Genomic DNA, 13,670 nt, shown 5'->3' with positions numbered 1-13,670 from the left:
AAGTCTGGTTTACGGATCTGCTGCCCCCTCAGCGTTGCACCACTGTCGCGTTCGCATAGCGACAGAACCTTTTAGGACGAGTCCGGTGACAGGTGTTCTGGTGGAGACTGGAGTCCCTCCATTGCAGGTTAGTTAGTTAGCTGGCCAGTTATATTGCACACGTTCATACTTCTCCTGCGCCCTCGAATTACTGTCTTCTTTTCCCAACCACGGGGATACATCACCCACATCGGCGGCCCAGGTCAGAGCTTCCAATTGCAATTCGTGTCCGATCCCTTCTTCCGAACTGGTGTCCTTGCCTTTACACCTATACTTGAGGTCCTTTCATGTACATCTCCACGATTTATGCCTAGGGCGCGGCTTTGCCGGGACCTCTCACATGGCCGTATGGACTCAGATAAACCCGCGGCTCTCCGCTGCCATTTCCTCCCTATTCTTGATATTTACCGAGGCCATGAAGTGGTTTCCACCGACGGCTCGATGGCTGATGATCACGTCGGCTTCGCGTATGTCCATGGTGGACATATTGAACAGTATTCCTTGCCCGATGCCTGCAGTGTTTCCACTGCCGGGGTTATAGCTATATCTCGTTTGCTTGAGCACATCCATTCATGCCCTGGGGAGTCGTTTCTTCTGTGTACTGACTATTAGAGAAGCCTTCAAGCTATCGACAAGTGCTACAATCGTGATCCTTTGATCTTGCTTCTCTCTGTCGTTTTTCCTTCTCCTCTTTTGCCCACAGCAGTGTTGCTCGTCCTTCTGTCATTCTTCTGGTTCTTCCTTTTTCTGTTATTGTGCTGTCCGTCTCCTTTCTTTTCTTCTTTCCCTTGTGTAATTAATTTACCGGGAACAAGGGACCGTTGACCTCGCAGTTTGGTCCCTTTCTCCCCTCTTTTAAAACCAACCAACCAACCTATACGAAAGCTAATAACAAATGAAGAAATAGGTGCCTTATCTTATGTAAAATAACTGCTACAAACAGCACTTCGTCAGTCTGCCATAAAAAATGTATACAGAATATATAACCAATCATCAGCGGATGTGAGAACACCGACGGCCATCTATGTGGATTTAACGCAAACTCGTAGCTTTTGTGGTAACAAAGATGGTGGTGAAGCGACGCTAATGGTTGCCATTGAGACGCTGTGATCCTATCGATATGCGCCTTCCAGCAGAAGAGGATTTCAGACCCGCGACCGCGGCTGGATGTCAAATACGTACTGGCATGCAGGTCGACATACATAAATGCATGCCAGGTATTGCGTATAGCTCCTCCAGCGTAGTGCCAGTGAAAATACCGCTTGACTAACGCCGCTATTCACTATCGAGGCGCCGTGCAGATATCGAAGTGCACGTTTCACAGGTGACGACTTCAAAGTTGCGAAAGCGACTAATTTTTACAAAATCCTAATGTTCAAGTTAGACTACTGTCTTATTATATGTCAGACGTCACAGATGACATCGACCAAGTAATCAACAAGGTCACAAATTAAGTAGGACAGATGGTATCTAAAGCAAGAAAAAATAACAGCAGATCCAAAGAACTATAGCACAATATCTCATTGATCCATAAAGATAGTCAAAGACATAAAACACTGACCACAAGAAAAGTGAAGTTTAAAAGAACTGTGAATATAGTTTTTTAGTTATTCTATAAATTAGGCGTACACCATGTCAGATGTATCTATTCATATTCGAATTAAATTACGATCAAATTTCCATAGTTAAGGACTGTGACATGTATGTTTACTACTTGCGTGCACAAGACATAACAGTGGGACGCAAATATGACTTGGAAACGTAGCGCAGCAGATGGAGGTTCATACCTTAGAGAGTATCTCAAAAATCGTGTTTTGGTCTAATAAAAACAAGTCATATATACGTATGGGTATTTATACAGCGTGAAATTCTGCCTCCGATTCACTGAATGAATAGGTTTTAGGTGCTCATTGAAAACATAAACACGTGGACCCCTCTCCACAGAAATTTCACAAGGTAGAAAAGCAAATACCGTCCCAAAATCCACCACACAATTTTCTTATTTGTGTTTCCATTTAGTACAAGAATCCGATAACATTAAGTGACAGCCTAAGTATGATGGACTTATGATCACATGTGCTGGTCAAGAACGAAAGAGAATATTTTATGGGTATTCATAAGATTCAGGTCCAAATCCGACTGAACGAGCTATTAAAAAAGTTGTGAAGGCACACACACCTGAAAATTTCTGGCAAAGCAGATGGCGTGGTTCTCATTAACAATTCAAGAAAAGTTTCTGATCAAAGATACAAGTCGTAACATGGTACAATACCAATAAAATTAGTCAGCGATTAGAGGAATTAATATTCGAAAGATTACGGCAAGAACTGATATTATCAATTACCTAACCGTTCCCGTGTTCTCCCGTAAACCTATCTTCAACTATTTCGACTCCTACTGCGTTCCAACGGCACATGGTAATTAGATTTTCACTTCTCTTTGCATACTCAACTACACTTTCAGTATCCACACTCACCCTCGCCACCTTTTCATGACCTGCAAGTGACGTTGGCATGTATATCTGAAAAATGTTGTTTCCAAACGTTTCATGTTGATATTGAGAACTTTTCAAAGTAAATAAATCTCTACCCAACCTTCCCACACATAATTAATACCATTTTCTGCTGCCCATTATTTGTCTGACCAGAATTTACTTTTTTTCCATTTCACTTTACTAATCCGTACAATAACTAGTTTCAGCCTCTGAATTTTCCTCTTTTCTATCATCGGTACCAAGTTCAAGCATTCGGCATTCCCTGCTCCGATTAAGAGAATGTTACCCATTCCTTCGGTATTCAGTCTTTTCGCCTGGTCACCTTACCCTTGGCAGCTCCCACGCAGAGTTCCGATTTGCTGGCTAGTGTAGAATCTCTTCTTAATGGAGACATCATGATGGGACTACTTAAATTACAGGCCACCCTTCCATGTGGATGCACATAGTGCGTCTTTAATGCGTGCTTTCCATTGTCTCCTGCATCCTTCCGCCCCTTACAGGCACATTCTCACCCCCAGAGCATTGAGGAGCCCTTCGACATCTCCCTTCTCATTCACAAGGCAGTTTAATGAACGAGGGTGACCGCTTCTGGAGAAAGTCTTTGACCTCTTTTGCTAAAGGATTTTCGTTCAAACTTCAGCAATGGGTGCGAATGAACCAAGAACATTTTCATCACTAGTCAAGAGCAGCTGCTAATACCACACATAAAGTAAGATGAAGTCTGTGGCACGGGAAAGAGATGAGCCCATCGCCTAAGTAGATTTTTATCTCCTAGGCAAGATTCCCAGTGCTGATTTGATAGCAAGCTGATAGGATATGGGGCAGTCCTGGAGTGACGAACGAAGACAAATTTGCGTCCCTCGCTGAGACTGAACCCGGTACCTGTAGGGTCGGGGTCTAAACCGTACCCACTACACGATCACGGCTGTATTACTGGCTACTGGTACTGAAAGATTTATACACTAAGTGAAATTGTAGTAAATTGCAGTTAGTTGCGACAATACCACTTGATGCGTCACTGAATGCAAACATAACGAAAATTACCTCTTTATTCATAATATTGCCACGTTTACTAACTTTGCGTGCTGATCGAGCAGAACACGGTCTCAGCATTATAGAGGTTGCTTTATTGACAAATGCTTGGCCAAGCAAATAGGTAACCGGTAAGTTAAGCCTTACTGGCAGAAGTAAAGCTGTGAGTACCGGGCGTGAGTCGTGCTTCGGTAGCTCAGTTGGTAGAGCACTTGCCCGCGGAAGGCAAAGGTCCCGAGTTCGAGTCTCGGTCGGGCACACAGTTTTAATCTGCCAGGAAGTTTCATATCAGCGCACACTCCGCTGCAGAGTGAAAATCTCATTCAAGTTAAGCCTTAGCCAGTAGTAGTTACCGTGTCGTACTTTGACTCACTGCGAAATGACCAGCTACTGTAGCGTAGGTGCCACAGAGAGATTTGATTTGAGATGCTCTGTGATGTTGAGCTTGAGCATGAAGGATGATTTGTAAGATTATTGTATAAAGAGACAACACTTGAGAAACAGGTAACTTATTTTGAGATTGTTACCAGCAAGCTCGAGTTCAGCAATTATTGATGTGCAAGGATTATATTGTGTCCAATAATATCAATGTGCTGGTAATCAGGGAGAACTATCAGTCCTGTATTGAGCGTTATAATTAGCCCTCCCCCATGAAGATTGGTTAAAGCATATATTTTTACAAACAAATCTTTTTTTTTTTTACTAGAAATATTTTGTACCAAGACAACACGGTTAGAGAGAATCCTGATTATTCATATTAGTTGGAAAATTTGCATCGTCCCCCCTTGCACTTTTGCTTGACAATAATTAATTACTTTCAAAAGAGAACCAAAACTCATTTGCTGAAACAGCCACATGAACAAAATAAGAATAAGGGGCAAACTACCGTCCACTACTTTATTGCAGATCGTATTATACAATGCAGCCAGAACAGTGACAAATTACCCGTTTCAAGGTGAGGATTTCTTGTTGGTGCTAAGTGAACATTTTTCAGAGAGTATCAGTATCATTTTCCAGTCACTGAAATTTCAGCCAAATGCAGCAGATGCGCTTTTGAAATAGGTCACATTCATATTGCGTGACAGGTAGGTATTCCGAATATTCTTCTGAATCTTTGTTTTCGCCATAAAATCTATTGACAGGTAGATGCATATCAGATAAATTAAAAACACATTTCCAGAAAATAAATTCGCATATATAAGCTCATGTTAGAAAGTAGGTAGTTACAGTATTTCTAGATGCGAATCTGTAATCGGAATTTTAGAAGTGAGTTTTCAGATCATTAGCGAGAAATTCAGATACACATATTTTCAGCATACAACTGACAAATACACAGGCATCTTGCACCTTGAAAATTTACTGCAGATAAGTAATACATAAAACAAAGTATTTTGGCACCTACGATATTTATTGACGTTCAGTTTTGTACCAACGCCAAACTGTTAACGCAAGTTCGTATATCTTCTTCCCCGTTTGTACGTGAACTGTGTTTCAGTGGTGGCCTTATGCTCAACGGCTCGTCTGTCTTAGTCGTTCCCGCAGCTCCAGGTTTCATTTACCAGTCCTCAGTAATTTGGTTTCTCATAGTACCTGATAGCTCTCTTTCACGGTCGCTTTGGCATTCCAGGTTTTGACTCGGAATTCTTCTGTAGATTCCATGAATCCTGCAACAGAATTACAGTGACGATATAGTCCTTTGGTTTGTTACATCTTTCCGACGATTCTTCTTGAAAGCTCAAGTGACCTGTGATTACAATTGATGTACAGGGGATCATGTTCTTTGGATAGTCGCTACACAACTGTAAAAGAAACCCATATTCGGCAGATTCCTACCACTGTTGAACTATTTTAGATTATTTTCTGTTCTCTGTTTACTTAGCTGCATATCTGTCGCTACGGAATACGCGCCAAGATCGAATGGAGAACGCATATTACGATATCTCGCAGCGAAATTACTTTCGTTGGTCAGATTCAGTACTCCGGTGTTCTCTCTGTCATTCTCCGTTAAGTTGCCAGTTGCGTAATGATAAAATAAAGAAAAGATTTTGATCGATTTACTGACCTTAAGTTCAAAACGTCTTACGACTATCGGTCATATCAGTGAGTTAAATTTTTCTTTTGTATTCATCGAGCACGTTTCACAATCCCTTCTTAATTGCCTTTAGGCTTCATTCAACTTTTAACTATCGCCAAGGCATTTAGTTTCCTTCAATACAGCTTTCTTTGCTTCAGTAGCCATTCTCTTAAACAGTGATCACCAAAGTCTTTGCCTCACCAACGTTCGACTTTCTCGTGGTATTCCACGGTGATGCAAATAATGAAGCGTCTGGTCAAGATGTCTATTTCTCCTTCTGGTTTTGCCCTATTTCGGTAGTTCTCAAATTGTTTGCAAGCGATACCTGATGAGCAATTCTGACAGGTGACAGGTTGATGCGCCCAGGACTTATCCTGAAAGAGTTATGAAACCTTTATAATAGTCTCCAAGACGAATTTTTTCGTTTCACATTTTCATCACAGGTACTCCCCTTTAACATCTACATCTACGTCTACATCCATACTCCGCAAGCCACCTGACGGTGTGTGGCGGAGGGTACTCTGAGTATCTCTATCGGTTTTCCCTTCTATTCCAGTCTCGTATTGTTCGTGGAAAGGAGGATTGTCGGTATGCTTTTGTGTGGACTCTAATCTCTCTGATTTTATCCTCATGGTCTCTTCGCGAGATATACGTAGGAGGCAGCAATATACTGCTTGACTCTTCGGTGAAGGTATGTTCTCGAAACTTTAACAAAAGCGCGTACCGAGCTACTGAGCGTCTCTCCTACAGAGTCTTCCACTGGAGTTTATTTATCATCTCCCTAACGCTTTCGCGATTACTAAATGATCCTGTAACGAAGCGCGCTGCTCTCCGTTGGATCTTCTCTATCTCCTCTATCAACCCTATCTGGTACGGATCCCACACAGCTGAGCAGTATTCAAGCAGTGGGCGAACAAGCGTACTGTAACCTACTTCCTTTGTTTTCGGATTGCATTTCTTTAGGATTCTTCCAATGAATCTCAGTCTGGCATCTGCTTTACCGACGATCAACTTTATATGATCATTCCATTTTAAATCACTCCTAATGCGTACTCCCAGATAATTTATGGAATTAACTGCTTCCAGTTGCTGACCTGCTATTTTGTAGCTAAATGATAAGGGAACTATCTTTCTATATATTCGCAGCACATTACACTTGTCTACATTGAGATTCAATTGCCATTCCCTGCACCATGCGTCAATTCGCTGCAGATCCTCCTGCATTTCAGTACAATTTTCCATTGTTACAACCTCTCGATACACCACAGCATCATCCGCAAAAAGCCTCAGTGAACTTCCGATGTCATCCACAAGGTCATTTATGTATATTGTGAATAGCAACGGTCCTATGACACTCCCCTGCGGCACACCTGAAATCACTCTTAGTTCAGAAGACTTCTCTCCATTCAGAATGACATACTGCGTTCTGTTATCTAGGAACTCTTCAATCCAATCACACAACTGGTCTGATAGTCCGTATGCTCTTACTTTGTTCATTAAACGACTGTGGGGAACTGTATCGAACGCCTTGCGGAAGTCAAGAAACACGGCATCTACCTGGGAACCCGTGTCTATGGCCCTCTGAGTCTCCTGGACGAATAGCGCGAGCTGGGTTTCACACGACCGTCTTTTTCGAAACCCATGCTGATTCCTACAGAGTAGATTTCTAGTCTCCAGAAAAGTCATTATACTCGAACATAATACGTGTTCCAAAATTCTACAACTGATCGACGTTAGAGATATAGGTCTATAGTTCTGCACATCTTTTCGACGTCCCTTCTTGAAAATGGGGATGACCTGTGCCCTTTTCCAATCCTTTGGAACGCTACGCTCTTCTAGAGACCTACGGTACACCGCTGCAAGAAGGGGGGCAAGTTCCTTCGCGTACTCTGTGTAAAATCGAACTGGTATCCCATCAGGTCCAGCGGCCTTTCCTTTTTTGAGCGATTTTAATTGTTTCTCTATCCCTCTGTCGTCTGTTTCGATATCTACCATTTTGTCATCTGTGCGACAATCTAGAGAAGGAACTACAGTGCAGTCTTGCTCTGTGAAACAGCTTTGGAAAAAGACATTTAGTATTTCGGCCTTTAGTCTTCATCCTCTGTTTCAGTACTATTTTGGTCACTGAGTGTCTGGACAATTTGTTTTGATCCACCTACCGCTTTGACATAAGACCAAAATTTCTTAGGATTTTCTGCCATGTCAGTACATAGAACTTTACTTTCGAATTCATTGAGCGCCTCTCGCATAGCCCTCCTCACACTACATTTCGCTTCGCGTAATTTTTGTTTGTCTGCAAGGCTTTGACTTTGTTTATGTTTGCTGTGAAGTTCCCTTTGCTCCCGCAGCAGTTTCCTAACTCGGTTGTTGTACCACGGTGGCTCTTTTCCATCTCTTACAATCTTGCTTGGCACATACTCATCTAACGCATATTGTACGATGGTTCTGAACTTTGTCCACTGATCCACAACACTATCTGTACTTGAGACAAAACTTTTGTGTTGAGCCGTCAGGTACTCTGTAATCTGCTTTTTGTCACTTTTGCTAAACAGAAAAATCTTCCTACCTTTTTTAATATTTCTATTTACGGCTGAAATCATCGATGCAGTAACCGCTTTATGATCGCTGATTCCTGTTCTGCGTTAACTGTTTCAAATAGTTCGGGTCTGTTTGTCACCAGAAGGCCTAATATGTTATCGCCACGAGTCGGTTCTCTGTTTAACTGCTCAAGGTAGTTTTCAGATAAAGCACTTAAAAAAATTTCACTGGATTCTTTGTCCCTGCCACCCGTTATGAACGTTTGAGTCTCCCAGTCTATATCCGGCAAATTAAAATCTCCACCCAGAACTATAACATGGTGGGGAAATCTACTCCAAATATTTTCCAAATTATCCTTCAGGTGCTCAGCCACAACAGCTGCTGAGCCAGTTGGCCTATAGAGACATCCAATTACCATGTCTGGGCCTGCTTTAACCGTGACCTTCACCCAAATTATTTCACATTTCAGATCTCCGTCAATTTCCTGCGATACTATTGCACTTCTTATCGCTATAAACACGCCTCCCCCTTCACTGTCCAGCCTGTCTCTGCGGTATACATTCCAATCTGAGTTCAGGACTTCATTACTGTTTATGTCCGGTTTCAGCCAACTTTCTGTCCCTAGTACTATGTGGGCGTTGTGACCGTTTATTAATGAGAGCAGTTCTGGGACCTTTCTATACACACTCCTGCAGTTTACTATTAGCACATTAATATTGTTATTCCCTGTTGCATTTTGCCTACTCTTACCTTGCCGCGTCTCAGGAGGCGTCTTGTCGGGCCTAGGAAGGGAATTCTCTAACGTAAAAAACCCACATGTGCACTACACACGTACTCCGCTACCCTTGTAGCCGCTTCCGGCGTGTAGTGCACGCCTGACCTATTCAGGGGGACCCTACATTTCTCCACCCGATAGCGGAGGTCGAGAAATTTGCACGCCAGATCTCCGCAGAATCGTCTGAGCCTCTGGTTTAAGCCTTCCATTCGGCTCCAAACCAGAGGACCGCGATCCGTTCTGGGAACGATACTACAAATAGTTAGCTCTGATTCCACCCCGCGAGCGAGGCTTTCCGCCTTCACCAATTCCTCCAACCGCCTGTACGAACTCAGGATGACCTCTGAACCCAGACGGCAGGAGTCATTGGTGCCGACATGAGCAACAATTTGCAGTCGGGTGCACCCAGTGCTCTCTATCGCCGCCAGCAGGGCCTCCTCCACATCTCGGATGAGACCCCCCAGCAAGCAGACAAAGTGAACACTGGCCTTCTTCCCCGACCTTTCCGCTATTTCCCTAAGGGGATCACCCGCCTAACGTTGGAGCTCCTAATAGCTAATAAACCCCTCCCCCCGCGTGCCTGCTCGGACCTTGCTGAAGGAGCGGCCGCATGTCCACTCACAGGCAGAGCGGGCGATGCCACACGGCCAGCCTCCACATTGACCCTCCGCCTCGTGCGCCGCGAACGTCACTGAACCCGCCACTCCCCTTGGGGAGAGGGTGGCGCAACCGCGCCCGGTACCCGCGAAGATGACTCGACAGCAGGAACAGTGGGTGAAGCATGTAACACCTGGGACGTACCATGCGACGCACCAGACTCCCCAATGCCGCTACACTCCGAGGCAGCAGTCTGAAGACGGCTGACCGCGGCCATCAACACGCTCAGCTGTTCGCGAACAGTGGCCAGCTCCTCCTGCGACCGTACACAGCAGTCACACATCCTATCCATCCTAAGGAATCAATTTACAGTAGAGAGTTAATCAACTTTTAACTAGACTGCTAATTCACTAAATGTGGCTGATTGTTGACTGAACTTCTCATGTTATCAGGAGCTGTAATCGCACCAGCCCTGGAATCATTCACTTGTTTAACTGTTTTAGTGGTTTTAAGTCCAATTTTTCAATATAGTGAAAGATTTTCTTGCAGTGTTTGTCTGTTCTTTGGAGCTCTCTGTTCTTCGCAACTTATGAACTTTCTTTGAGGATGGTCGCGTTTTGTAATCACTGTTACGTTGTCTTTTCATGGTATTTTTATGTCATAGATGTTGTTCCAATTAAATAATTCATAAGGAAAAATGTTTTTACTCGCTCAAGGCAGAAAAATGTAATAACCTGCCACATCTACTGAAGAGAAGAGCTCCCCTCGCCCCCTCCCCCCCATCCCATACACACACCATATCCTTCGTTCTTTTGTATACTTACGATGTCCGAGTTGCATTCGGGTGATCTAGATATCATACTTAGCGACACTTTAGATGCAAATGATAGTTATAGCAACTCATGGGGCTACAACAGGTATTTCTGCTCCCATTGGGAGCCGGCGAAGCTGCATTTTGTAGGGAGTAGCTTTGCTAGTATTTGAGAACTGAAGAAATACGTCGTGTGAGCAACTGTATTCTGCCTGTCGCTAGTTTGATGGAGAACTGACAACTACGTGACCGTAAATATTCTTGCTGGAGTGCTTCAGAAAAAGCATGGTAAATTCGCTCGATATTTTTCTTGTAACTTAAAACAACTACTCTGAACGATTCTCATTCAAGGGATGACATATCAGTAGCAAATATGCAATTTTGCGTCCAGGAAGATCGTTCCAACTAAAACTGTAGCTTACTTTCCCATAAATATTGCGAGTTCTCCGTGTTGGACACCATTAGGAGAACGACGAAATAGTATTCGCCCTGCAAGGGGAAGACTGCGTTATTGTTCGGTTCTTAATTTCGCTGGAGATAATCTTTGTAGCTCTACTGTGAAAGAGCCACTAGTAGGCAGATCGTAACTCTGGATAGGGATCTCAAGACAAACCTCCTCCCAATACTATAACTGCATCCCTTCGTGATAGTCCTTACTGTAACGCTCCTTCAGCATGTCGGTGGGAAGAATATACACAAGGGCAATTTTGAGGCCGGAAGTACGTATTGTTCTGCAGATTCCTGACTATATGGGCTGCTTTGTTTTCGTAATAAAGAATTTTTGCGGTACGTGATCATGATAGGGTGTAAATCATTACTATTAGTACAGTGCGTATTAAAGAGAGTTTCTTTTTGTTAGTTTATAAGAGAGAATTAATGAATAGCCATATGGTCCTCCACATTATCTAAACAGTCTGTTAATGCTTGAACAATTTTTTGACATCACGCCTGTTGCTAGCGCTTTGTCTCCTTGCGTGTTGTTGTGTGGAACATCTCCGGGGGGACACGCCTTGTGCCAGTTACGGTGCGGCTACTGGCAGGATCTCCCACGCCAGACAGGATCAGCTGTTGAAGTAGACGCTGAATGTTCCACAACCGCCCGCCTCTCTCATACCAACTGCCGTAGCCCTACACCAGTTCCCCAGATACGCAATGCAAGTTGTGAGGTGATCTGTGCAGAGGCGTACATAACACATGGGAAAATGGGTCATGAAGGGTACCTCAAAGATACTTGGCGAGATTTTTTCCCACTTTTTGAAAATTTACTTCGTATTTTAATATTTAAAAATTTATTGTTTTTACTGAATTCTTCAACCACATTAGATTTCAATAAGTATCTTTATAATATCAATCAACGACAATCAAAAAATACGCTTTTCCCATTTTTTATATGGTGGGTGTAAAGTCCTACCACTTTCTTCACCTCGCCCACCACATAGTAATGCACTCGATGGGAAAAGCATTGGTATTCCTAAGGTTATCTTTGAGTTTTAAATGAATATTAAACATATCATGGCGGACAGGAGTGCTAGGAAAAATGACTAGGACTCGTACAGGAAAAACCCAAATACATGCTTATCTGAAGTCAGTATGAGTAAACCAGTAGATTTTGAGGAACAGCCTGACGCTGTGACGTCTGCCACTACAGCCTTATATTTAAAAAATTGGCAGATTACCAATAAGTGCACAGACAGAAAAGTACCCTGGTGGAACAACCATCAAGAAGTGCAAAGGAAGAGATTACAAGATTGTCCAACGTTGCATGGAAGAAAGAACATTGGACAAAATATTGCTAGCCACTTGTCAAATACTACCTAGCTATGAAACAAGCGAAACTATAATCCTCGACGTTATTCTATAAGGAAGATACAGCTGCTTGCACTAGATCCCAATATTATATTCACTAGAAAACCAACTATTCGAGGAGGTACTCCAAGGAAGGAAATAGGGGACGAGGGTATACTAGGAGAGAGAGTGAGACGCCGCATCTGCTTGTCAAGACTCATTTCCTCCAATGCGCTCTTCCTGAATGGCACCTGCTTCAGATACACACCGGTAAATTGGAAATCCGTGGAAAATGTGTTGAGCATATTCAGTGGGAAAGTTTCTACCTTTCAGGTCACCAGGCCCAGATGTATCTTCCCAGCTTTACTCCAACAAACAAGGCAAGATTTGAGTTCTATGTAGACTGTTCTGGTCCAGCGTAGCAGCAGGTATGATTCCTAATGCTTGGAGGACAGCGAAGGTGGTTTCATTCCGAAGTCTGAAAGAAATATCATACCATTTCTAAAAATATGATAATGGTCAGTCCGTCTTATTTTCTTCTAAAGACATTAGAAAAATTTGTTAATGTGTTCGTTAGGGAGAGAAGGTCGACTGAGTTTCCTCTACATGTAAACCAACATACATATAAAACAGGTAAACCTTGTGTAACAGTACTTCACTAGCTTTTTTGGAAGGCAGGAAAAGCATTTGCACTAAATAGCTCTCAACATCTTCCTGGATACCGAGGTGGCCTTTAGCGAGACAACCTTCCAATCCACGGTTATAGCTGCACACGAGCACGGCATTGAGAGCACCATAGGGAGGGGATTAAGCTCATGATAAGAAGGAGTAATTTACAAGGGACGTGACTCTTGAAAGTTGCTCGATGTTGCACATCTTGAGCTTGAATCGTCCACTGTTTACATTTTGCCTCTTTTTTCGCTCTTCAGTAGACCATCTTTTCATGCTTGATCTGTGTTCAGTTTTTGACGGGATATCCACTGGACCATTTTATCATTAAATATGGGGGGAGGGGGTGGTTCGATGGGAAGTGTCCCTTGTTAGAATACTTTACTGTGATCCAAAATAAAAAAATATGGCAAGATAATGATGCCGAAGCCACGTTTCAAGAAAAGTTTTATAGCGTACTTGAACAGGAAACAGATTAAATTCATGCTACGACTCATCACTATCATTGAGAAATTAAAGAACCACCTACAAACGAAGGGAATAGAGGGATATGCGTCTGAGTGTACAGTCTGTGGTAAGGACTATAAAACTGCTCCACACTTAACGATCCCAACAAGTCAAGGGTCTTCTACTGCTTCTTAAGGGTAATCAAATCAGTGCTGCGGCAGAAACTGTTAATCCTTTTAGCTAAGCATAACGAAAATGTGAATTTGTTTATCAGCTGTACCTATATATTTGTGATAGTAATACACTGTTTAAAAATTTTGTCATGTGAAATAAATATTTTTGTCTGTACATATTTATCATTTACCTTCTTGTGGTTAGTAATTCAGTTAGATACATCAAGTATGTTCAT

General features: G+C 42.8%; 1 non-coding gene across 1 annotated transcript; it reads left to right on the top strand.

The window, feature by feature from the left end:
• Positions 1-3,749: 3,749 nt before the first annotated feature.
• Trnap-cgg (transfer RNA proline (anticodon CGG)) lies at positions 3,750-3,824 on the top strand. The gene has a single exon. It is a non-coding gene; the product is annotated as a tRNA-Pro (tRNA).
• Positions 3,825-13,670: the final 9,846 nt, after the last annotated feature.

The sequence above is a fragment of the Schistocerca cancellata genome, chromosome 7 (assembly GCF_023864275.1).
Source record: "Schistocerca cancellata isolate TAMUIC-IGC-003103 chromosome 7, iqSchCanc2.1, whole genome shotgun sequence".
Lineage (NCBI taxonomy): Eukaryota > Metazoa > Arthropoda > Insecta > Orthoptera > Acrididae > Schistocerca > Schistocerca cancellata.
The sequence above is the reverse complement of the archived record's forward strand: the minus strand, read 5'-3'. Positions and strand labels throughout refer to the sequence as shown.